This window comes from Uloborus diversus, chromosome 8, assembly GCF_026930045.1.
Source record: "Uloborus diversus isolate 005 chromosome 8, Udiv.v.3.1, whole genome shotgun sequence".
NCBI lineage: Eukaryota > Metazoa > Arthropoda > Arachnida > Araneae > Uloboridae > Uloborus > Uloborus diversus.
The window spans coordinates 41,188,134-41,211,766 of NC_072738.1; the positions used below are offsets into that span (position 1 = coordinate 41,188,134).

A 23,633-nucleotide genomic window follows, 5' to 3' on the forward strand; every position below is an offset into this window, starting at 1 on the left:
AAATTCGGGAGAAATTTAAATGCTAAGCGAATCTTCGAGTGAAAGAACAGTAAATCCTTCGAGTTGGCTAATGAAAACCCGGCGCCTTTTGAAAATGACCGAAAATAAATTCTAGTATTAAAAGAGAAGTTGGTGACAATCGCTTGAAAGTGCAAACCGTAAAAAGATCGAAACGTAACTTTTGAGAATTTCATTTAGTCACCAATTTTTTTTAAGACGGGAAGTATTATATACATTGAGTGGTTCATTCCCCGATTATGCTCTGGTTTCCCTTCAAACCTCGTGCTAATCTTTCGCCTTTTACTAAAGATTACCGTGGAGGGGAACAACTCTAATGAGCTTTAACTAATTTTTGGGACCCTCCGAGAGGCGGGACGAGATAGCAAGATGAAATGAATAGGAGGGCACACCGTGAGTCCTCATATGAGCAGTCGAAAAAGCGATTGCATTCGTTTGACATGATGGTATGGCATCGGCCAGACACAGCAGCAAGCACATTGTGGCGAGATTGCGTTTGTCGCCGCTGCTCAAGTATGGCATCCTAGTAACGATTATTTCAGAGCGGTCATTGGACTCGTCAGCCTGAATCTATAAAAAGGACGAAACTGCAGTCTCAGTATGGCGGCGTGACCGGGTTATCGGCACTTCTCATGTGCTCCTCCATTGGCAATCACATGCAACGTCACTTGAAGATTAAAGTCGCCCACTATTTATTGGAGTGAATTAATAGTGTTACTCCCACGCACGACCCGCTAACAATGATTTTCGAATATGAATGACAGCGCGAACGCACCCCAAGCAACCGCAATTTGCGGATGTGGCGAGCATCAACCCTCTGAAGTGGAATGAAGGGCCTCTGCTCGGGGGAGCCTCCTCGTTGATCAAGGCATCCCCAGTGCCAGGTAAGTATGATCGACGGAATCACGAACATACCTATATACTACTCCTGATATTAGAATAAACTGGTTGCGGGTCATCAAGGAGGAGCTCCACTTCAAAAATAGTCCTGATTGATACCAAATATAGCACACGTATCATTTTCAGTAATTCGAAACTGTTTGGTTTGATAATCAAAAACGTTAAACCTATACGAGTTCCAAAACTCTACCGGTTTGGTAGTGTATCATGCGGTAATAATATTATACTTGCTATCCTTGCCCGAACTCTCCCACAACCTGCCCGTATACGTGTGTGTGTTCTCACTCAGACTCGTTCTTTTTACGGTGGTTTGCTTATTTTGAATACTTAATAAAATGTTGCCAATAAAAATAAAGGAATTAATCAAACTGTCGGTGAAACTTTTTCCTAGAACGGAAAGTACTTGCCTTCTTGTGGCAATAGAATTACTTATCAATGTAACACAGACATTGAATTTTCAATTAAAGCTTAAATATTTCTTTTCTTTGAATTCATGAAAGTCATTGTTTCATTTTCCAAACGAATTCAGAGAACGTTTCAGACTTTAATTAAATGTCAAATACTTTATGAGTAAGTAAATCTTAACAAAGCGCGTATATATTTACGTAGAAAATTTCGACAGTCATGCTCACAAATTGTGATAGGACGCTATTAAAGTAGCTCATACGAGTGTGGAATTCGGACTTCGGACTGCATCCACCATGGCTAAAAACGTACTCGCTGCACAGCTGAGAGAAAATATGATAAAAATGAAACTACTATGAAATTTTTCGTGGTGTCACATGGACATGCAAAGAAGGAGAATGCATTCAATAAATTGAACCTGAGTTTCCTACACTTACCGAGAATTATTGTCTCATTTTTATCAGAAATGGAACAATATTTCTTTTCTCTCTTTAAAGAGAAAAGAGCTCAACGCTGAAATTCCGAGAAATTTTTACCTGAAGCAAAAAACTACGTAGAAAAATTGCAATACGAAATTTACACATTTTTGATAAATAATAAGCTTTTTTTTAATTATTTTTTTGCAACATTGCAAACACGTTTGTAATGCAACATCCAGGCGTTATATTACAGACACTAAAGTGATGCCGCTAATAATTCGGCCATCCGCAATAATTTAACCCGGGCGCAATTGCTGTCCATGACGCTAGCGAATGGTTTGCATATCCGCTAGTATAGACAGGCAGAGAAATTTTTGTATCCTCTACTTGTTTTGCTCACTCGCAGTCTTCATTGTTTACTTTTACTAATCATTAGTATTTGCTAACTGTAAAGTAACTTCCAGTCATTCAACGATAAAAAAATTGTTTTGATGACGTCAAATACTAGGACTTCTTGACCAACATTTCAATTTCACGCTTCTGACCAACAAAAACATTACTCAATGTAAAGCTAAAATTATCCTCTTTTAGTTAATCCACATTTAAGTTTTTTTAGCAGGAGAACAATTTATTTTTCACTGCTACATTGAAAGTTATTACATGCCGTTGAAGTGTAGGGATATGCCTCGCGTTGTCAGACAAATGCTTACTTACTTATCAAAAGAAACATAATCACGGGCATGCCAAAATACATTCGTAACAGTACGCCGCATATAAACCTTGGATCCGTTTCAAGTTACATTAAAAGAATATCTACACGCTTTTACAGTAAAATGCATCCAGCCCCAATATTCCCGATCAAGTTCAGGGAAGAACAACAGAGAAGGAAGAAACTGTATCTAAATTATACAGAGACTTTAATTTTAGAGATTATTAGACTTCAATTTTCTTCATACGGAAGCAAGGGTATGAATATGTTTCGAGCCCAAGGTTCTTTAATGTCTGAAAGCCAGGGAGGAGGGCGCAGCCCCCTCCTCACGATCCTAAACTGACGGAAGTACTGCGAAAGGTAAGATTTGGGATTTAACTCCCAGTTGTATATAATACCATCGTTAATATAAGCTGGGAAACAAAATTTCTCGAGCCAAGATCATACTTCATAGGATCATTTCTATAGTATGATTAGCGAGTTCGCTCACCGAACTTCGCAGAAAACCCAACCACGATGATGTGGAATGAGACGAATATCTATGAACGTTCCTGGGGAGTACCTGAGGCGTGGCCTCGCACCTCCCAAGTCTTGCCATTGGTGGGATGGATCCTCCGGAGAGGAGTTAGCTTATTGGTCGGCAAGTTAAGCCGATGACGTAGGGGCTTTCCCTGGCGGTCAAAAAACTGACTTAAGAAATTTGGAGTCCAGAACTGAATTAAAATGAAATAAGGGGGTAAAAATGAAAAACTTAGTCCTCATCAATAAAGATTTGGACTAAAGTTGTAATTTTGCCTATAAGGTTTTCCTGACTTTTTAGAATAGGGAGGGCCGTCCTGAGTTTGGAAAAGACTTTAGAGATGTTGAATATTTTATTGATTTCAGCAAAAAGTTGCATGAAATCAGTAATTTCGTTGCTGGAGTTAGGCTCCTTAATACTAGGGGTGGAATGCTCAGGAAGATTACTGGAAGTGGCCACAGCGTAGGAAGTTCCTACTCTGCGGCTAGCACCGCTTCCGCGGTTAACGGCTCGTTTACCTTCCAGGTTGATTTTGGGTTTGGGGAAGGCCACGCAACCCCTATAAGAGGCTACGTGATCACCCCCACAATTAACACATTTGGGCTTTTCCTTGTTAATTTTGGCCGGGCACTTGTCACGAGAGTGTTCCCCCCCGCAGACGACACAGCGGACTTTTCGAAAGCAGTTAACTGCCAGGTGGTTGAACCCCTGGCAGGTATAACACTGTATAACACGTCGATTTGTCCGGTACCGCTCGACGGTTATGGCAGTGTGGAATAGTGTCTTTAAATCATTAATTTTAGTATGTTGCTCACCGGACGAGAGCTGGAGTTGGAATAGAGGGAGCTTAGTACCGTCCCTTTTGGTCAGTTGAGCGACCTTTACAATAGGAAAATTTAATTCGGAAAGTGCTTTCGAAATTTCCTCAGTGTCGGTGCAAGTGGGTAGTCCTCTAATGACATATTTGAATAGTCTGGGTCCCTTTGCCCTTTGGATGTAAAAGTCTATGTTACTAGACTTGAGCAAATTAATAACTTTATTGCGATCAGTGGGGTCGTCCACAAAGATCGCTGTTTCATCCTTCCTATTTCTGAGTTTAAAGTTCTGACAGTTATCATTGAGCTTGCGGATGAAATCAAGGTAGTTGGGGGGGGGTCTCCACCACAAGGGGGGCAAGCTGATTAACTCCTCTAGCCGGAGAGGTAGAGGTAGTTTCCTGGGAATTTGAATTTGGATTCGAAACTTGGGGGAGGGTGTAGAACTTATTTTCCAGGGCCACAGGCGCAGCCTTTACGGGCGAAGGCGCTTTACATGTTCTACGTGGCAGCTGGAATCCCTGAGCATTAAGGTATTCAGAAATGTGGAAGAATTTCTGAAAGGATAAGAATTTAATCTTGTCAGTCAAAGCATGACTCACCAGGGCCTCCGCCACTTGAGCGTCCGGGATCCCGTCCTGGCCCAAGAGTTGGAGAATCTCCCGGAGAGTCTCATCCTCACCATCAGGGAAGAAGATGTCTGTATAACGGAACATATCCTTGGCTGTTTTAATGATGTCAGTCACCTCGCTGTAAGACAGGGGTGAGTCATACTTTTCTGGAGGGTTAGTGGAGTTGACTTCCATCTCATCATCAGATGGGGTCATGTCTGCCCATGAAGTGGACTGTATTGGGGAGTTTGTGCGGTGGGTGAAGGGGGTGGCCGCCTTGGCCGGAGTCCGCGAACCGGGAATACTCCCGGGAAGCTTCTTCCTAGCGCTCGGCGCCGCATTCCTCTTCGCCGCTACTCCTATAGCGGCGGGTTTTCCTTTTAGCCTCATTTTCCCACGTCCGTTCTTAACGGGATCCAAAGTGGGGAAAAAAGAGATGTGGAATGGGGTTTCTATCTGAGCGTGAAGCCGGTGGTGTCAGTGTTTAACTGGCGTCCCATTGATGATCGCGCCTTCTGCCTCCGTGGCGGTTGGAGGGTAGAAACTCGTTCTGAGTGGTTATTATTAATAAAAAGCAAGCAAGGAATGAAGAAGACCAGAAATCACTGCGGAGGATCGGTTTATTCTCTCCAGTAAATTCCTGGAACCTAAGCTCAAATGACATGGTTGAGGGATGCAGTAACGTCACTCTAGAAAACTGAGAGAATTAGTTTGCGCACGCATCTCGTTGTTGGTGTGTAGTGAGATAATATTCAACTAGAAATAATCGCGACGGAACAATGCGACTTTTCAGCGAAACCCGATCTTTTGTCGAATATCTGGACATCAATAAACTCGCGTCTTTTAGCATTGCCAAAGGGATTCTTTGGAACCTCGAGGCACGCGTCTGCAATGCTTTGAAAATTCGTGCTTCATGGTATTACTTTTACTATTTTTCACAAAAGTATTTAGACACTTTACTTTAGTGAAAATTTGAAAGGCAATTTGACTTCCAGTTTCTAGTTTGCATTTATTTGCACACGTTATAAATAAACTCGGTAGAATTAATTATCGCCTGACATACGCGCTTTGTCTGATATTACTAAGAAGGATTCCATATTGAATATGGGATTATTTGACGAAAATGTCAGATTCCTGGAATATTTTGTTGTGTTCAACTAATACTTTCACTTTAAGCTATATTTATGGTCTTTGCTTGTGTGACTTTTATCATTACGTTGCAACAATTTTCTATTCTGCAATCTTTCCAATAGTTAACTGTTATTCATGAAGACTATTGTTTCTGATATCAGGGTAGTTTCTACCAATTGGAAAGACCAGGCGAAGAATAATGATTTAAAAAAATCTATTATCGCTGGTTCAGATTATTTTATTTAATTCGAGTACTTGTTCCTAGCTTTTTTACTAAGCTCTATCAATGTGATGCACATCGTACATACTAAAAGATTATTATTATTTTTTCTGTAACCTCGATGGAAATAATCCTGTATAATTTGTATAATCAACCCTTTTCATACTAGATTTCGTTGTCCTAAAGTTGGAATCATAGCCATGGGAATAACCCAATTTGCAAGGATAATATCAAACAAATGACTGAATCTCGAATAGGTGGCAAGAGCGCCAATGCCACTCATTATCCCGCGCTACGAGTACTGCAAGTGGTGCATCCCTTTCCCATTTCTACCACTTTCCTAGGTTGTCGTGGCCGGTTCTTGTGTCTTTTTAAATACACAACAACTTGCATATTTACAAAAAATATAGTCCGTAATTTGTTTGTGCGCAAACAAAACATGAAACATAATTACACTCACTACTTTATTGTATTCCATGTTAGATGTATTTTCGATACATTATGTATTTCCCTGTTGTAACGCTGCGAATAGGGAACTAAATATGAAATTAAACTCCCGCTGCCCTATCTATTACCCTGCATTTTGAACTCATTAAATAATAATGGTTTTAACACGTCAATTTATATTCAGTAAAACTTTTCTGCACACTTAAAAAATTAAAAGAATTGTTAATCTAATTGCAAAACACTCAAAAAATTGAAATTAGAAGGCTTGATTATCAAGAACGGCAGCGAAGCATTTTCAACTCTCGCCTAGGGTGCTTAAATGACCGTGTGTAATACGTAAGAGATATTTGTATGTTCATGGTGAATAACTATTACACCTTACGGCCACACACTAGGAGCCACAGATTTAAACGTGCTCAGAGATAATAAAAGGTGACAAAAATTATCTATTTAATAAAAATTTAAATCACCCCTTTCGAAAATTTTGAATTGTATGAGACAAAAAAATCATGCATGTGTTTGATAAATGTAAAAGTTTACATGTTGCGTACCTTGGTGAGATTTGGCTACGTCCCGAAACTTTCTTCTATTTTTCGTACAATGTAAAAAGTCTGATCCAAACTGCCTGAAGCGTGGGAGAATAAAATATTTGAATGAAAATTCTGCCCAAAAAAATTCTCGAGATTCTAATGATCATACATCTGACTCTGCAACTTCTCAAGGATTGAACATTTAAAGTCTCATTTAAAGCAACAGTGATGAAGTAATCATGTTTCAGTCCTCCTGCCCTTAATGCCCAGTTCGAGTTTAAAAACGAGCAATTCATGACGCGTATTCGTAGCGCTACAGCACTTCTTTCATTTTTTTTAATTTTCAGGAATGTTTATGAAACATTCCCTTTTTGCTGTTTCATACTCAGTTCGTTACCTAATTTTTCGATTTGAAAGTCCTGCATTCTGTAGAAAACATAAATTTATGTCCCAGAACAGGCTTTTCCAACTATACTGCTGAATCGTGAAATTGAAATTAGTAAAATAAAAATATGTTAAAATTTCACAAATAGTGATGAGAATCGCAGGCGGACAGTCGTATCCGAGTTGTAAGGGCAGAATTTACAAGTACATCCTTTTTCAGTGAAAAAAAGAGGTTCCGGATCATGTTTTCACTTTACAAAAGTAATGAGTAGCAAGGGGGCAAGTAATTTTGTCAGCCCTATCGATTATTTCATATCACTTTCGTGCCAATTCGGCATCAGCATATGGTTTCATTTTCCTCTTCATTTTTTAGATACAGATCGGGAGAGTGCACTGCGCCAGAACTAAGGTTCTTTTACGCGGTATGAATGAAGAGAAATGATCAGTAATCGAGCTGGCGTGAAGGGGCAGTGTGAGGAAGGGGCTTCATTTTTTCGGACGATAAAAGATCCTATAAATCTTGTAGCTTCTGCAAAAATTTCGAAATGGTGAATATTTTAAAAATAAATTACTTAACTCTCAATCGTAGAAAAATATTTTTAATCCTGATCAAAAATAGCCAAAAGGGCTAATATAGCCAAATCTGGCAATCCCCACTGAGGAAGTCGCTGATTCAGTTTGTGGTTTTCAAGATTCTCGCAGCGTTACCTGTTGTCGGAAATGGTGACTAAATGTTTTTTTCTCCAGTTCCCTGAACCAAGGCCTCAGACAATTCCTTTCTACGCGTTCCAGTTTTGTTTCATTCATTAACAAAAGCCATTACTCCTTCTTGGGACACTCAGGAGCACTAGACGTTAAATCCCGGTTATCACAAATTTGCCATTTCAACTGCGCTTGCGCGAGGACTTGGCATTTCTGTTTTAAAATTTCGCGTTACTTGTTTATATTTTGGCTGTGCTGGAGTCCCAACAAATTAATGAATGCGATTAGAATATTTTCACAGCGATTTCGTGATACATCATTTGAAACTACGGATATGAATAACTGATAATCTTTATAATGTAAAGGGAAAAATGACACTTCAATATTTCTTGGTTTGGAAATATCTATCTTTATACTTAAATGGCTACTTCTCTGTGTACGCATGTCCGGGGTAATCTTCAAAACTACTGGACCGATTTTAACCATTTTTTTCATAATAGATAGTTACATTATCTGGGAGCAACTTAGGCTATAATTTATTCCTAAAAAACTTAGTTTAAAAACGGTTTGATGGAAAACCGGAAATGTCATGTAATTTTCCCTTTAAATGATTAAATATAAAACCCATTGTTACGAAAATTCGCTGCCTTACAACAGCAATATTAAAAGTAATCAAAATGAAAATTTTGAATCACGGCTTCTCCGGAGCAAACATGAGTTGAAAGTCATTTAAAACATTTGGAAACTCTACTTTTTGCACACTTAGGGAAACATAGTAGAGAGCTTTTTTCTTTTTGTATGTGTGTACTAATTGATTAAATAAAGCGCACGTTTTTTTTTTTTAGTGATTTTTGTTTTTGTTAGTTCATATTTTGGAAATTCTTCAAATTTTTATATGATTCAATTCGTGCTTTCGTTTCTAAATGAATACTCGTTCGTTTTTTATACTTATTGCTATTTTACTTTTATGGGTAAGGAAGAAGCTTGATTTGTTATCACGTCAAAGCGGTGTGTTTTGAGTTCTTTCAGTTAAAACAGAAAACTAAAGAAAGTAGCGATTGTTTCTCACGATTATTACTGACCCAGGCAACGCCAGGCATTTTTGCTAGTTTAACATAAACGTCAAACACGTTGTGTACTTCAAAAATGATTGGAATATGAGTACAGATATCCGTCCCTGGCGGATATTTTACGTTAGGCGTAAACAGCTTAGTATTATACAGGCAAATTTGGCCCTGAAAAGGGCCTTGGTTTGATAGAAAAATCAGACTCCAAATCCATTAATAATTAAGACGCAAAACTCGATCTTTACCGAGGCCAAAAAGCTAAATCAGAGAAAGCTTTGTGAATTCTAATTTTTATCTGTTGCCATCTCATACTTATTAACAAATTCAAAATATTTGTAATTAATTTTAGCTAGACTTTTGAAATCAGCTTAGTCCGTGCGCAAGCGCAGTTGAAATGGCAAATTTTTGATAACCGGCCGCCCCCCAAAAAAAGATTGTCTGTTCATTACAGCAAAACAGATTGTCGAACCAAATAGTATCAACAGTTTGTTCTTTTCTACGAAGGGTATAAACAATGAATGGATAAAATAGAAATTTTCACGAAGGAAACATACAAAAATAGCTACCAGTATTTTACCTCGACTATGCTACCCTGCTATATATATATGTTCGGGTGCATGGAGTTTCGTACTCGCTTCGGCAGTACATATACTAAATTTGGAACGATACAGAGAAGATTAGCATGGCCCCTGCGCAAGGATGACACGCAAAATCGTGAAGCGTTCCACATTTTTTTCTCATTCCTATTCCGAGATTTAAATAAACTTGGCACGAGCGATGTATTGCAAGTTGCAAATTGTGATGCAGTGGAAAGTCGGGGCTGAAATTTTTAACTCCTAAGGAAAGGACGAAACTGATTTGTGGTTGAAAAGTGAAAGATTTCTAACTGATTTCTTTCCCTTTCAAATACTTTTATTATTATTTGTACGACTGTTTTATTTCAATACTATGGGTGTGGAATGGATCGATATTTATACGTAAATAAAATTTGATGATAAATTTTAAAAAATATAAAAGTTTTATATCGAATTTCAATTAAGAAAAAAACTAAACAAACACTCATGGGAATTTACCGTCCGGGGCAAGGCTCCAGGACTGCCCCCCTTCCCCGTGAACCGCTTTCTTTTCCTGATTTTTTCGACACAATTTTAGGAAATAAAATTTCGAAACTAGAACTGGTGTTAGGGTTGCGTCCTGTCTAGTCTGTTATTCATAACGATTTTGGACTGGGTAATCAATATAAAAGAGATGGGATTTCCTTGAGGGCCTGGATTTCGAGGATAAGATTGTTTTGCAGTCCTCCAGATTTCAGGATATAAGGAGAAAACAAACAATCTTGTGATCAATGCCAAAAAAATTGAATGAATGCAGAACTCTTTCAGAGTACTAGGTAAAATTCTGAAGTCATCGTGCCTAAGCTTGAAGAATTAAAATTTTCAGTTCCATGATTGAATTTGTGATGCTTTATGCAAGCGAAACTCGGATATTAACAAAACAACAAGAAGCAAAAACTAAGTTTTCGAACAAAATGCCATCAAAAAGTTGAAAAAGTATTTTGGAAAAATAAAGCAGCAAACCAATATCAATTGAAATTAAACAAAGATGTCACGTGTTTAGAAGACACCCAAAAAAAGCGAAAGAATTGCTTTGCCCTGGTGGCAAGATGAAACGAGGTAGACCGAAAACAACATGGCAATAAACGAGCGAAACGAATTTGGTTGGCCCAGCTGGAATTTGGCCAGAGCAGTTGCACTAAAACGGAGAGAGGTGGAGGACAACTATTGCGTCCCCATGCTCCTTTGGGGTGGAAAGAGATTCAAGTCCTGTCCAAGTTTAGGATTTAACGTCTTTTGTTGGAGTAAGGAGGAAACCGTAATACTGGGGTCGACCAAATTTCCGTTGAATTCCGTAAAATAAATTTTATCGAAGTAGATTTGCACGGTAAATAATAATTTACAGTACATTTGTCACATAAAAATCAATTTATATGCACTCTCTGGCAGAATGTATTACTTACAAATTAACTGGGTCTCAGATAGAGTACTCTCGATAACTGAGAGGCTTTGTGAATATAAGAGTTGTTCCTGCTATTTTAAAGTCCTTTCATTAGCTGCATTAAGCGAAAGTGCATTTCTGAACTCGACTTCCGAGTCTTCACTTTCGTTGTGTGATGACCCTACAAAGACTGATATTTCTGAAGGTGTTGTGAGGTGATGAGATTTGCATCAAGATCCGAATTTTTCAAAGTAGAAATCGATATTCAGTGTATGAAATTCTTGATCTGAATCCCCCACCCAATGTGAATGAAATCCCACAATTCATGAAAAAAAAAAAAACCCGATGCAGTTTTGTGTCACATTTTCTCTCCGGAGATGATATAAAATACAGTTCCTCTCCCGCCACATTAATCTTTTCTGTTCTGAACGAAAAGAAGGTACAAAAAAAATTCATAAGAAAGGTAATGAGTAATTTGTCATAGAAAAAGTGGTGAAAATCTAGTTGGCATTATTTTGTTTAAAACGTTAAAAGCGGGAGGGCAATGGATAGAGAGAAACCCAATACACGGGATGAAAATAACACATTGAAGAAATTCGAGTCCGGCGAGAATCATTTTCAGACGTTAAATTCGGGAGAAATTTAAATGCTAAGCGAATCTTCGAGTGAAAGAACAGTAAATCCTTCGAGTTGGCTAATGAAAACCCGGCGCCTTTTGAAAATGACCGAAAATAAATTCTAGTATTAAAAGAGAAGTTGGTGACAATCGCTTGAAAGTGCAAACCGTAAAAAGATCGAAACGTAACTTTTGAGAATTTCATTTAGTCACCAATTTTTTTTAAGACGGGAAGTATTATATACATTGAGTGGTTCATTCCCCGATTATGCTCATTCCCTCCTTGGACACCGTTCGTAGCGGACGTGTGTACTCTCTCTCTGACGACGGGACCGGTTCTTCGCTGGCCCCTCTCCTTCCGAGCTATTCTGTCAGGGCTGAATTTGATCCTCGACGGCTAGGCCTCGGTCTAATCGGGTCGACGGACGGATTAAGCTGCGCACAGTTAGCTTTTCCCTGGCGAGAAGAGCCTTTTTTAAGGCTATATTACTAATCGCCCCCCCTCATCTGCAATTATGAGCCTCTTCAAACATCCTGATGATGTCTCAGAAGATGAAGCCGAAATGGATCTCACTAATGACAAATCTCCCGATAAAGACAAACAAGACGAAGCCAAGTTCGCTCTTGAAAGGAGGAAATATCTGAAGAATCATAGGGTAAGTGAATCCAAATTTACCTTATTGATCAGGGATTATCAGTGGAGTAAGACCGCTTTTGAAATCAAAATTAGTAAGGCTAGAAATTGCAACGAATTAATGGCTATCGCCGAAAAACTCCAATCTCTTGTATCGGCCTTCGATGATGAAATCGACAATAATAGGACTTCCAGAAAATATAGCAAACAAATTGCCACCCAACTTAGGTCTTGTGACCAAAAGCAAATTGCCCACTTAACCCAGCTATTGTATGCTAAACAATCCCAGTCAAATGAAGATGAGGATCTCAGAGATAAAGCAATCCCATACAAAACCTCGAGTGAAAAAAGGACCAGATCCGACGAGGATAACGAAAATTATGACGACAATAATGATGAATTCAACTACCCTCCCCCTAACAAAGTTGCAAAAAATACAGTAACCGAGGATTTTCCCCCCCTCCCTACAAAAAACTCATATGATGGTCTCCCATTTGAGAATCAAGTTACTAATGACCCCCCTACAACCAATAGTGATAATCAGCCAAAAAGCAATAAAAATTACAGGAACCCAGACCACAAACATATTCCACCAATCACAATCTATAACCCCACAGGTCAAGTCGACCTCCTCAAAGAACTTTCGGACATCACTGGCTCAAAAATTACAGGGAGAATTGCAACAAACCAACATACTAAAGACCCAATGCTAATTGTTTACCCCACTACCCCAGATGACTACAGAACTATTCGTAAATATATTGAAGATTACTGCTTGGAGTCCCACACCCATCCCCTCAATGAAGAAAAGGATTTAATCATAGTAATTCGCGGACTGCCAATTAATATGCTAATTGATGACATCAAAGCCGAGCTGGTTGAAAAAAAATTCACAGTTAACAAAATGACACAAATGAAAAAAGGCAAAGAACAAAATCCTATGCCCCTCTTTGTTGTTCACCTCCCAAAAAATGAAAATAACAAAAATATCTACAACCTCGAGACTATTTCCCATATCAGAGTTAAGATTGAACCCCTCAAAAAGAAAGGCGGCCGCATCACACAATGCTTCAGATGCCAACAATTTGGCCACTCAAGCCGTTGTTGTACCCGACGCCCCCAATGTGTTAAATGTGGAAATCCACACAATACTTTCGAATGTGATAACCTCCCCACTGATCCCCCCAAATGTGCTCTCTGCGAAGGCCCCCATACTGCCAACTCCCCTGACTGCCCTCTTAGACCCAAAATCCACTCGGCCAATAAAGAAAATATTTGGACCGCACGCAAACAGGCCACTGAGATCTTAAACAACATAAATCAGCAAAATAAAACTTCCCCCCCTTTTTTCCCCTCTCTCCCCCCCCTAAATTTAAATAATATAGCAACTAGCACAAATCCCACAACAAATCCAGACATTAATAACTCCACTCTTCAAGCAGTAAACACCATATTCCAGCAAATGATCCAAAATATGCAAGCTCTCCAGCTTATCTTTACCCAGCTCCTCAATAATGGCCGCGAGTAACAGCCTGCGTTTGGTTTCCTGGAATGCCAATGGCATATTTTCCAAAATTAGCGAGCTTCGCGATTTCGCTGCTGACTATGAACCGGACATTATTCTTGTCCAGGAAACCCATCTCAAGGCTGGTACTCGCGCCACCATTCCAAATTACGTCTGCCAACGTAACGATCGCCTCATAGGCCAAGGTGGAGGCACCCTCATTTTTATTCGTCAAAGCCTTAATCACAACATCAATAAAATTGACACCCCCAGCTTTGATAACACGACTATCACCATCTCCATAAACAACTCTAAGGTCAATATTTGCTCAGCTTATATTCCCCCCCTCAAAACCCCCACCATCGCTGATCTCGACAAAATCACCAAAAACACTGACAACTTCATCCTCTTTGGTGACTTGAATGCGAAGCACAAACTCTGGAACATAGGTGTTGGAAATTCCAAAGGTGAAATTATTTACAAGTATGCCACTGAAAATGATTACCAAATTCTTGCCCCCCGCACCCCCACTCATTTTGGCAACTTCTCCCCCACCACCCTCGATATTGCTATCACCAACTTAAAGCTCCCCTACCTTATCATTTCGGAAAATCTCCTTTCATCAGATCACAATCCAGTTTTTCTGACCCTCTCTCTCACCTCGGGTCTCCCGAAACACAAGTATTTCATTAATTCCACCAATTGGAACAAATTTTACGTTCTTCTCCACGACCAAGTCAACGGAAACCCCAACACCAAAACTACTGCTGAAATTGATAAGGAAATTAACGTTCTAACCTCAACCTTCCATTCAGCCTATGACGAAAGCACTGTTCGCATCACCACTTCTTCCCCCCCACTCAGGCTCCCCCCCCATATTAGAAGAATCATCAGAATCAAGAACAAACTTAAAAAGCTGTGGCGTGAGACTGCTTATCCCCCGTATAAAACGGAGCTAAACCACCTCACTGATATCATAAAAAATCTTATCAAAGAACACAAAACTAGCTCCTGGAATGAGTTTATCTCGAATCTCCCCAGTGACAATAGTACCCTTTACAGACTCGCTAGAAACTTTAGAAATCCTAAAACCCCCATCCCCTCTCTCACCACCCCCCAGGGCACGATTAACTCAGATGAGGATAAAGCTAATGCTTTTGCTGATAGCTTTGAGGCCACCTTCTCCAGCAACCTTTCTTCCCCCCTCGACTCTGAAGTCAGCTCCACAGTTTACAACTTCCTATGCAATAATGCTAATCCTACCGTCACTGAGTTCTGCTCCCCTAAAGAAGTTAACGACGTAATCAAAAACCTCAAGAATAAGAAAACTCCTGGTAGCGACAAAATTTCCACCCAAATGCTTAAAAATTCCCCCCTCAAAGTCATAACCAACATCACTAAGATTATTAATGGATGCCTCCAAATTTGTTATTTTCCCAATAGCTGGAAACATGCTGTAGTGGTTTGTATACATAAAAAAGAAACCCCTCTCACTAATATTCAGAGCTATCGCCCCATAAGCCTTCTTAGCGTTCTTGGAAAAATCTTCGAGAAAATCTTAAAAAATAGAATAATGAAGTATTGTGATTCAAATAACGTCATTCAGCCTGAACAATTTGGATATAGACCAAAACATTCCAGTATTCACCAGCTCCTCCGTAATATTAACTGCATTATTGACGGTTTTAATCACGATCAGTATTCCGTAGGAGTTTTCCTTGACATCAGCAAGGCTTTCGATAAAGTTTGGCATCTTGGTGTAATTTACAAGTTAATCCAGCACAATTTCCCCATTTACATCATTTTTATCATTTTCAACTACCTTCATCAACGCACATTCCAGGTAAAAATAAGCTCCTCCTTCTCCACCCCTAGGCAAATCACAGCCGGAGTCCCTCAGGGAAGTATCTTAGGCCCCACCCTCTTTTCCATTTACATGTCCGATCTCCCTCTTCACAAATTCACTGTTCTTTCACTGTTTGCAGACGACCTTTCCATAATCTCAAAGCACTACTCCAGAAACTTTGCTCGCAAACGTTTACAAGACCACATTAATACTATTGCCACCTGGTATGACAACTGGAAGCTTACAATTAACACCAGCAAAACTCAAGCTATCTTTTTCTCCAAAGGCGACGCCCACCACCCAAAACAAATAAAAATTAACGAAGACAATATCACTTATTCCTCCCATGTCAAGTATCTCGGTATCACTCTAGATAGAAAACTCACTTTTGCGAAGCATAAAAAAATCCAAACCGATAAAACCAATTTTAGAAAACACCAAATGAGGGCCCTTCTCAACAAGTACAGTCACCTTCCCTTTACTAGTAAGAGACTCCTTTACATAACTGTCTTACGGCCAGTCCTTATGTACGCCATCTTCATCTGGGGTTTCACTGCAAAGAAAATTGTCAAAAAATTACAAACCACTCAAAACAATATCCTCAGAACTATCAGCAATTCTCCCTGGTTTATTAAAGGCAGGGACATTCACAGAGATGCCAATATTAAATCCATATCACATCAAATCATCCGGGAGGCCAGAAATTTCTATGGAAGTCTCCACTCTCACCCAAATCCGCTCATCAGAGAGCAAGCCATTTTCAACGAAATTAGAAATCCTAAGCATAGGTACCCCGCCCACTGCAGGCTCCTTGATTACGACTCCTTAAGCACAAAAAACAACCCTCTCCCAAACCCACAAGCTGATTATGATGATCTCTTTCCCCCTTAAGTGGGCCTTTTGCTTTTGGTGCTGTTTATTCTTCTAATGTTCCCTAGGGAAAAAAAAAAAAAAAAAAAAAAAAAAAAAAAAAAAAAAAAAAAAAAAAAAAAAAAATTATATAATTTTACAAAATGACAAAAAACATAGAAAATTATCTTCTCATAAACTGACAAAAAACAGTCAACCTTTTCCATGAACTTTTCTCAAGTTTTCCAAAATTGAATTAAATTTTTCAAAATTTTCAATTTTTTTCAATTCATTTATTTTTCTTTTTTTTTTCACAAGTGTGGCCCTGACGACGTCCTTTTTTAATTTTTTTCGCTCTTTCCCCTTCCCCCCCCCCTCCTTACCATCTCCCCCCCCCCCTTTTTTATGTTTCATACATTGAGTGCTTCGCACAATTTTTGTCTACTCCACTGACCCTAATCGATTTCAGGTAAATGGGTATTCACCCAGGCCTGTGAAAATTCAATGTCTTGTCTTGTCTTGTCTCCCGATTATGCTCTGGTTTCCCTTCAAACCTCGTGCTAATCTTTCGCCTTTTACTAAAGATTACCGTGGAGGGGAACAACTCTAATGAGCTTTAACTAATTTTTGGGACCCTCCGAGAGGGGGGACGAGATAGCAAGATGAAATGAATAGGAGGGCACACCGTGAGTCCTCATATGAGCAGTCGAAAAAGCGATTGCATTCGTTTGACATGATGGTATGGCATCGGCCAGACACACCAGCAAGCACATTGTGGCGAGATTGCGTTTGTCGCCGCTGCTCAAGTATGGCATCCTAGTAACGATTATTTCAGAGCGGTCATTGGACTCGTCAGCCTGAATCTATAAAAAGGACGAAACTGCAGTCTCAGTATGGCGGCGTGACCGGGTTATCGGCACTTCTCATGTGCTCCTCCATTGGCAATCACATGCAACGTCACTTGAAGATTAAAGTCGCCCACTATTTATTGGAGTGAATTAATAGTGTTACTCCCACGCACGACCCGCTAACAATGATTTTCGAATATGAGGGACAGCGCGAACGCAGTCCCAGCTACCAAAAATTACGCACCCCAAGCAACCGCAATTTGCGGATGTGGCGAGCGTCAACCCTCCGAAGTGCAATGAAGGGCCTCTGCTCGGGGGAGCCTCCTCGTTGATCAAGGCATCCCCAGTGCCAGGTAAGTATGATCGACGGAATCACGAACATACCTATATACTACTCCTTATATTAGAATAAACTGGTTGCGGGTCATCAAGGAGGAGCTCCACTTCAAAAATAGTCCTGATTGATACCAAATATAGCACACGTATCATTTTCAGTAATTCGAAACTGTTTGGTTTGATAATCAAAAACGTTAAACCTATACGAGTTCCAAAACTCTACCGGTTTGGTAGTGTATCATGCGGTAATAATATTATACTTGCTATCCTTGCCCGAACTCTCCCACAACCTGCCCGTATACGTGTGTGTGTTCTCACTCAGAGTCGTTCTTTTTACGGTGGTTTGCTTATTTTGAATACTTAATAAAATGTTGCCAATAAAAATAAAGGAATTAATCAAACTGTCGGTGAAACTTTTTCCTAGAACGGAAAGTACTTGCCTTCTTGTGGCAATAGAATTACTTATCAATGTAACACAGACATTGAATTTTCAATTAAAGCTTAAATATTTCTTTTCTTTGAATTCATGAAAGTCATTGTTTCATTTTCCAAACGAATTCAGAGAACGTTTCAGACTTTAATTAAATGTCAAATACTTTATGAGTAAGTAAATCTTAACAAAGCGCGTATATATTTACGTAGAAAATTTCGACAGTCATGCTCACAAATTGTGATAGGACGCTATTAAAGTAGCTCATACGAGTGTGGAATTCGGACTTCGGACTGCATCCACCATGGCTAAAAACGTACTCGCTGCACAGCTGAGAGAAAATATGATAAAAATGAAACTACTATGAAATTTTTCGTGGTGTCACATGGACATGCAAAGAAGGAGAATGCATTCAATAAATTGAACCTGAGTTTTCTACACTTACCGAGAATTATTGTCTCATTTTTATCAGAAATGGAACAATATTTCTTTTCCCTCTTTAAAGAGAAAAGAGCTCAACGCTGAAATTCCGAGAAATTTTTACCTGAAGCAAAAAACTACGTAGAAAAATTGCAATACGAAATTTACACATTTTTGATAAATAATAAGCTTTTTTTTAATTATTTTTTTGCAACATTGCAAACACGTTTGTAATGCAACATCCAGGCGTTATATTACAGACACTAAAGTGATGCCGCTAATAATTCGGCCATCCGCAATAATTTAACCCGGGCGCAATTGCTGTCCATGACGCTAGCGAATGGTTTGCATATCCGCTAGTATAGACAGGCAGAGAAATTTTTGTATCCTCTACTTGTTTTGCTCACTCGCAGTCTTCATTGTTTACTTTTACTAATCATTAGTATTTGCTAACTGTAAAGTAACTTCCAGTCATTCAACGATAAAAAAATTGTTTTGATGACGTCAAATACTAGGACTTCTTGACCAACATTTCAATTTCACGCTTCTGACCAACAAAAACATTACTCAATGTAAAGCTAAAATTATCCTCTTTTAGTTAATCCACATTTAAGTTTTTTTAGCAGGAGAACAATTTATTTTTCACTGCTACATTGAAAGTTATTACATGCCGTTGAAGTGTAGGGATATGCCTCGCGTTGTCAGACAAATGCTTACTTACTTATCAAAAGAAACATAATCACGGGCATGCCAAAATACATTCGTAACAGTACGCCGCATATAAACCTTGGATCCGTTTCAAGTTACATTAAAAGAATATCTACACGCTTTTACAGTAAAATGCATCCAGCCCCAATATTCCCGATCAAGTTCAGGGAAGAACAACAGAGAAGGAAGAAACTGTATCTAAATTATACAGAGACTTTAATTTTAGAGATTATTAGACTTCAATTTTCTTCATACGGAAGCAAGGGTATGAATATGTTTCGAGCCCAAGGTTCTTTAATGTCTGAAAGCCAGGGAGGAGGGCGCAGCCCCCTCCTCACGATCCTAAACTGACGGAAGTACTGCGAAAGGTAAGATTTGGGATTTAACTCCCAGTTGTATATAATACCATCGTTAATATAAGCTGGGAAACAAAATTTCTCGAGCCAAGATCATACTTCATAGGATCATTTCTATAGTATGATTAGCGAGTTCGCTCACCGAACTTCGCAGAAAACCCAACCACGATGATGTGGAATGGGGTTTCTATCTGAGCGTGAAGCCGGTGGTGTCAGTGTTTAACTGGCGTCCCATTGATGATCGCGCCTTCTGCCTCCGTGGCGGTTGGAGGGTAGAAACTCGTTCTGAGTGGTTATTATTAATAAAAAGCAAGCAAGGAATGAAGAAGACCAGAAATCACTGCGGAGGATCGGTTTATTCTCTCCAGTAAATTCCTGGAACCTAAGCTCAAATGACATGGTTGAGGGATGCAGTAACGTCACTCTAGAAAACTGAGAGAATTAGTTTGCGCACGCATCTCGTTGTTGGTGTGTAGTGAGATAATATTCAACTAGAAATAATCGCGACGGAACAATGCGACTTTTCAGCGAAACCCGATCTTTTGTCGAATATCTGGACATCAATAAACTCGCGTCTTTTAGCATTGCCAAAGGGATTCTTTGGAACCTCGAGGCACGCGTCTGCAATGCTTTGAAAATTCGTGCTTCATGGTATTACTTTTACTATTTTTCACAAAAGTATTTAGACACTTTACTTTAGTGAAAATTTGAAAGGCAATTTGACTTCCAGTTTCTAGTTTGCATTTATTTGCACACGTTATAAATAAACTCGGTAGAATTAATTATCGCCTGCCATACGCGCTTTGTCTGATATTACTAAGAAGGATTCCATATTGAATATGGGATTATTTGACGAAAATGTCAGATTCCTGGAATATTTTGTTGTGTTCAACTAATACTTTCACTTTAAGCTATATTTATGGTCTTTGCTTGTGTGACTTTTATCATTACGTTGCAACAATTTTCTATTCTGCAATCTTTCCAATAGTTAACTGTTATTCATGAAGACTATTGTTTCTGATATCAGGGTAGTTTCTACCAATTGGAAAGACCAGGCGAAGAATAATGATTTAAAAAAATCTATTATCGCTGGTTCAGATTATTTTATTTAATTCGAGTACTTGTTCCTAGCTTTTTTACTAAGCTCTATCAATGTGATGCACATCGTACATACTAAAAGATTATTATTATTTTTTCTGTAACCTCGATGGAAATAATCCTGTATAATTTGTATAATCAACCCTTTTCATACTAGATTTCGTTGTCCTAAAGTTGGAATCATAGCCATGGGAATAACCGAATTTGCAAGGATAATATCAAACAAATGACTGAATCTCGAATAGGTGGCAAGAGCGCCAATGCCACTCATTATCCCGCGCTACGAGTACTGCAAGTGGTGCATCCCTTTCCCATTTCTACCACTTTCCTAGGTTGTCGTGGCCGGTTCTTGTGTCTTTTTAAATACACAACAACTTGCATATTTACAAAAAATATAGTCCGTAATTTGTTTGTGCGCAAACAAAACATGAAACATAATTACACTCACTACTTTATTGTATTCCATGTTAGATGTATTTTCGATACATTATGTATTTCCCTGTTGTAACGCTGCGAATAGGGAACTAAATATGAAATTAAACTCCCGCTGCCCTATCTATTACCCTGCATTTTGAACTCATTAAATAATAATGGTTTTAACACGTCAATTTATATTCAGTAAAACTTTTCTGCACACTTAAAAAATTAAAAGAATTGTTAATCTAATTGCAAAACACTCAAAAAATTGAAATTAGAAGGCTTGATTATCAAGAACGGCAGCGAAGCATTTTCAACTCTCGCCTAGGGTGCTTAAATGACCGTGTGTAATACGTAAGAGATATTTGTATGTTCATGGTGAATAACTATTACACCTTACGGCCACACACTAGGAGCCACAGATTTAAACGTGCTCAGAGATAATAAAAGGTGACAAAAATTATCTATTTAATAAAAATTTAAATCACCCCTTTCGAAAATTTTGAATTGTATGAGACAAAAAAATCATGCATGTGTTTGATAAATGTAAAAGTTTACATGTTGCGTACCTTGGTGAGATTTGGCTACGTCCCGAAACTTTCTTCTATTTTTCGTACAATGTAAAAAGTCTGATCCAAACTGCCTGAAGCGTGGGAGAATAAAATATTTGAATGAAAATTCTGCCCAAAAAAATTCTCGAGATTCTAATGATCATACATCTGACTCTGCAACTTCTCAAGGATTGAACATTTAAAGTCTCATTTAAAGCAACAGTGATGAAGTAATCATGTTTCAGTCCTCCTGCCCTTAATGCCCAGTTCGAGTTTAAAAACGAGCAATTCATGACGCGTATTCGTAGCGCTACAGCACTTCTTTCATTTTTTTTAATTTTCAGGAATGTTTATGAAACATTCCCTTTTTGCTGTTTCATACTCAGTTCGTTACCTAATTTTTCGATTTGAAAGTCCTGCATTCTGTAGAAAACATAAATTTATGTCCCAGAACAGGCTTTTCCAACTATACTGCTGAATCGTGAAATTGAAATTAGTAAAATAAAAATATGTTAAAATTTCACAAATAGTGATGAGAATCGCAGGCGGACAGTCGTATCCGAGTTGTAAGGGCAGAATTTACAAGTACATCCTTTTTCAGTGAAAAAAAGAGGTTCCGGATCATGTTTTCACTTTACAAAAGTAATGAGTAGCAAGGGGGCAAGTAATTTTGTCAGCCCTATCGATTATTTCATATCACTTTCGTGCCAATTCGGCATCAGCATATGGTTTCATTTTCTTCTTCATTTTTTACAGATACAGATCGGGAGAGTGCACTGCGCCAGAACTAAGGTTCTTTTACGCGGTATGAATGAAGAGAAATGATCAGTAATCGAGCTGGCGTGAAGGGGCAGTGTGAGGAAGGGGCTTCATTTTTTCGGACGATAAAAGATCCTATAAATCTTGTAGCTTCTGCAAAAATTTCGAAATGGTGAATATTTTAAAAATAAATTACTTAACTCTCAATCGTAGAAAAATATTTTTAATCCTGATCAAAAATAGCCAAAAGGGCTAATATAGCCAAATCTGGCAATCCCCACTGAGGAAGTCGCTGATTCAGTTTGTGGTTTTCAAGATTCTCGCAGCGCTACCTGTTGTCGGAAATGGTGACTAAATGTTTTTTTCTCCAGTTCCCTGAACCAAGGCCTCAGACAATTCCTTTCTACGCGTTCCAGTTTTGTTTCATTCATTAACAAAAGCCATTACTCCTTCTTGGGACACTCAGGAGCACTAGACGTTAAATCCCGGTTATCACAAATTTGCCATTTCAACTGCGCTTGCGCGAGGACTTGGCATTTCTGTTTTAAAATTTCGCGTTACTTGTTTATATTTTGGCTGTGCTGGAGTCCCAACAAATTAATGAATGCGATTAGAATATTTTCACAGCGATTTCGTGATACATCATTTGAAACTACGGATATGAATAACTGATAATCTTTATAATGTAAAGGGAAAAATGACACTTCAATATTTCTTGGTTTGGAAATATCTATCTTTATACATAAATGGCTACTTCTCTGTGTACGCATGTCCGGGGTAATCTTCAAAACTACTGGACCGATTTTAACCATTTTTTTCATCATAGATAGTTACATTATCTGGGAGCAACTTAGGCTATAATTTATTCCTAAAAAACTTAGTTTAAAAACGGTTTGATGGAAAACCGGAAATGTCATGTAATTTTCCCTTTAAATGATTAAATATAAAACCCATTGTTACGAAAATTCGCTGCCTTACAACAGCAATATTAAAAGTAATCAAAATGAAAATTTTGAATCACGGCTTCTCCGGAGCAAACATGAGTTGAAAGTCATTTAAAACATTTGGAAACTCTACTTTTTGCACACTTAGGGAAACATAGTAGAGAGCTTTTTTCTTTTTGTATGTGTGTACTAATTGATTAAATAAAGCGCACGTTTTTTTTTTTAGTGATTTTTGTTTTTGTTAGTTCATATTTTGAAATTCTTCAAATTTTTATATGATTCAATTCGTGCTTTCGTTTCTAAATGAATACTCGTTCGTTTTTTATACTTATTGCTATTTTACTTTTATGGGTAAGGAAGAAGCTTGATTTGTTATCACGTTAAAGCGGTGTGTTTTGAGTTCTTTCAGTTAAAACAGAAAACGAAAGAAAGTAGCGATTGTTT

General features: G+C 38.6%; 5 non-coding genes and 2 pseudogenes across 5 annotated transcripts; 6 read left to right on the forward strand and 1 right to left on the reverse strand.

Annotated features, from left to right (window-relative positions):
- The first annotated feature begins 257 nt into the window (after nucleotides 1–257).
- On the forward strand, nucleotides 258–375 carry LOC129228825 (U5 spliceosomal RNA). The gene has a single exon (XR_008581008.1). It is a non-coding gene; the product is annotated as a U5 spliceosomal RNA (small nuclear RNA).
- A 2,513-nt stretch (nucleotides 376–2,888) lies between these two features.
- On the forward strand, nucleotides 2,889–3,025 carry LOC129228793 (small nucleolar RNA U3; annotated as a pseudogene).
- Nucleotides 3,026–4,832: 1,807 nt separating this feature from the next.
- Nucleotides 4,833–4,951, forward strand: LOC129228791 (small nucleolar RNA U3; annotated as a pseudogene).
- Nucleotides 4,952–9,505: 4,554 nt separating this feature from the next.
- LOC129228836 (U6 spliceosomal RNA) lies at nucleotides 9,506–9,612 on the forward strand. The gene has a single exon (XR_008581018.1). It is a non-coding gene; the product is annotated as a U6 spliceosomal RNA (small nuclear RNA).
- A 7,242-nt stretch (nucleotides 9,613–16,854) lies between these two features.
- LOC129228821 (U5 spliceosomal RNA) lies at nucleotides 16,855–16,972 on the forward strand. The gene has a single exon (XR_008581004.1). It is a non-coding gene; the product is annotated as a U5 spliceosomal RNA (small nuclear RNA).
- Nucleotides 16,973–17,370: 398 nt separating this feature from the next.
- On the reverse strand, nucleotides 17,371–17,531 carry LOC129228753 (U1 spliceosomal RNA). Its single transcript, XR_008580947.1, has one exon. It is a non-coding gene; the product is annotated as a U1 spliceosomal RNA (small nuclear RNA).
- Nucleotides 17,532–19,509: 1,978 nt separating this feature from the next.
- Nucleotides 19,510–19,714, forward strand: LOC129228784 (small nucleolar RNA U3). Its single transcript, XR_008580972.1, has one exon. It is a non-coding gene; the product is annotated as a small nucleolar RNA U3 (small nucleolar RNA).
- Nucleotides 19,715–23,633: the final 3,919 nt, after the last annotated feature.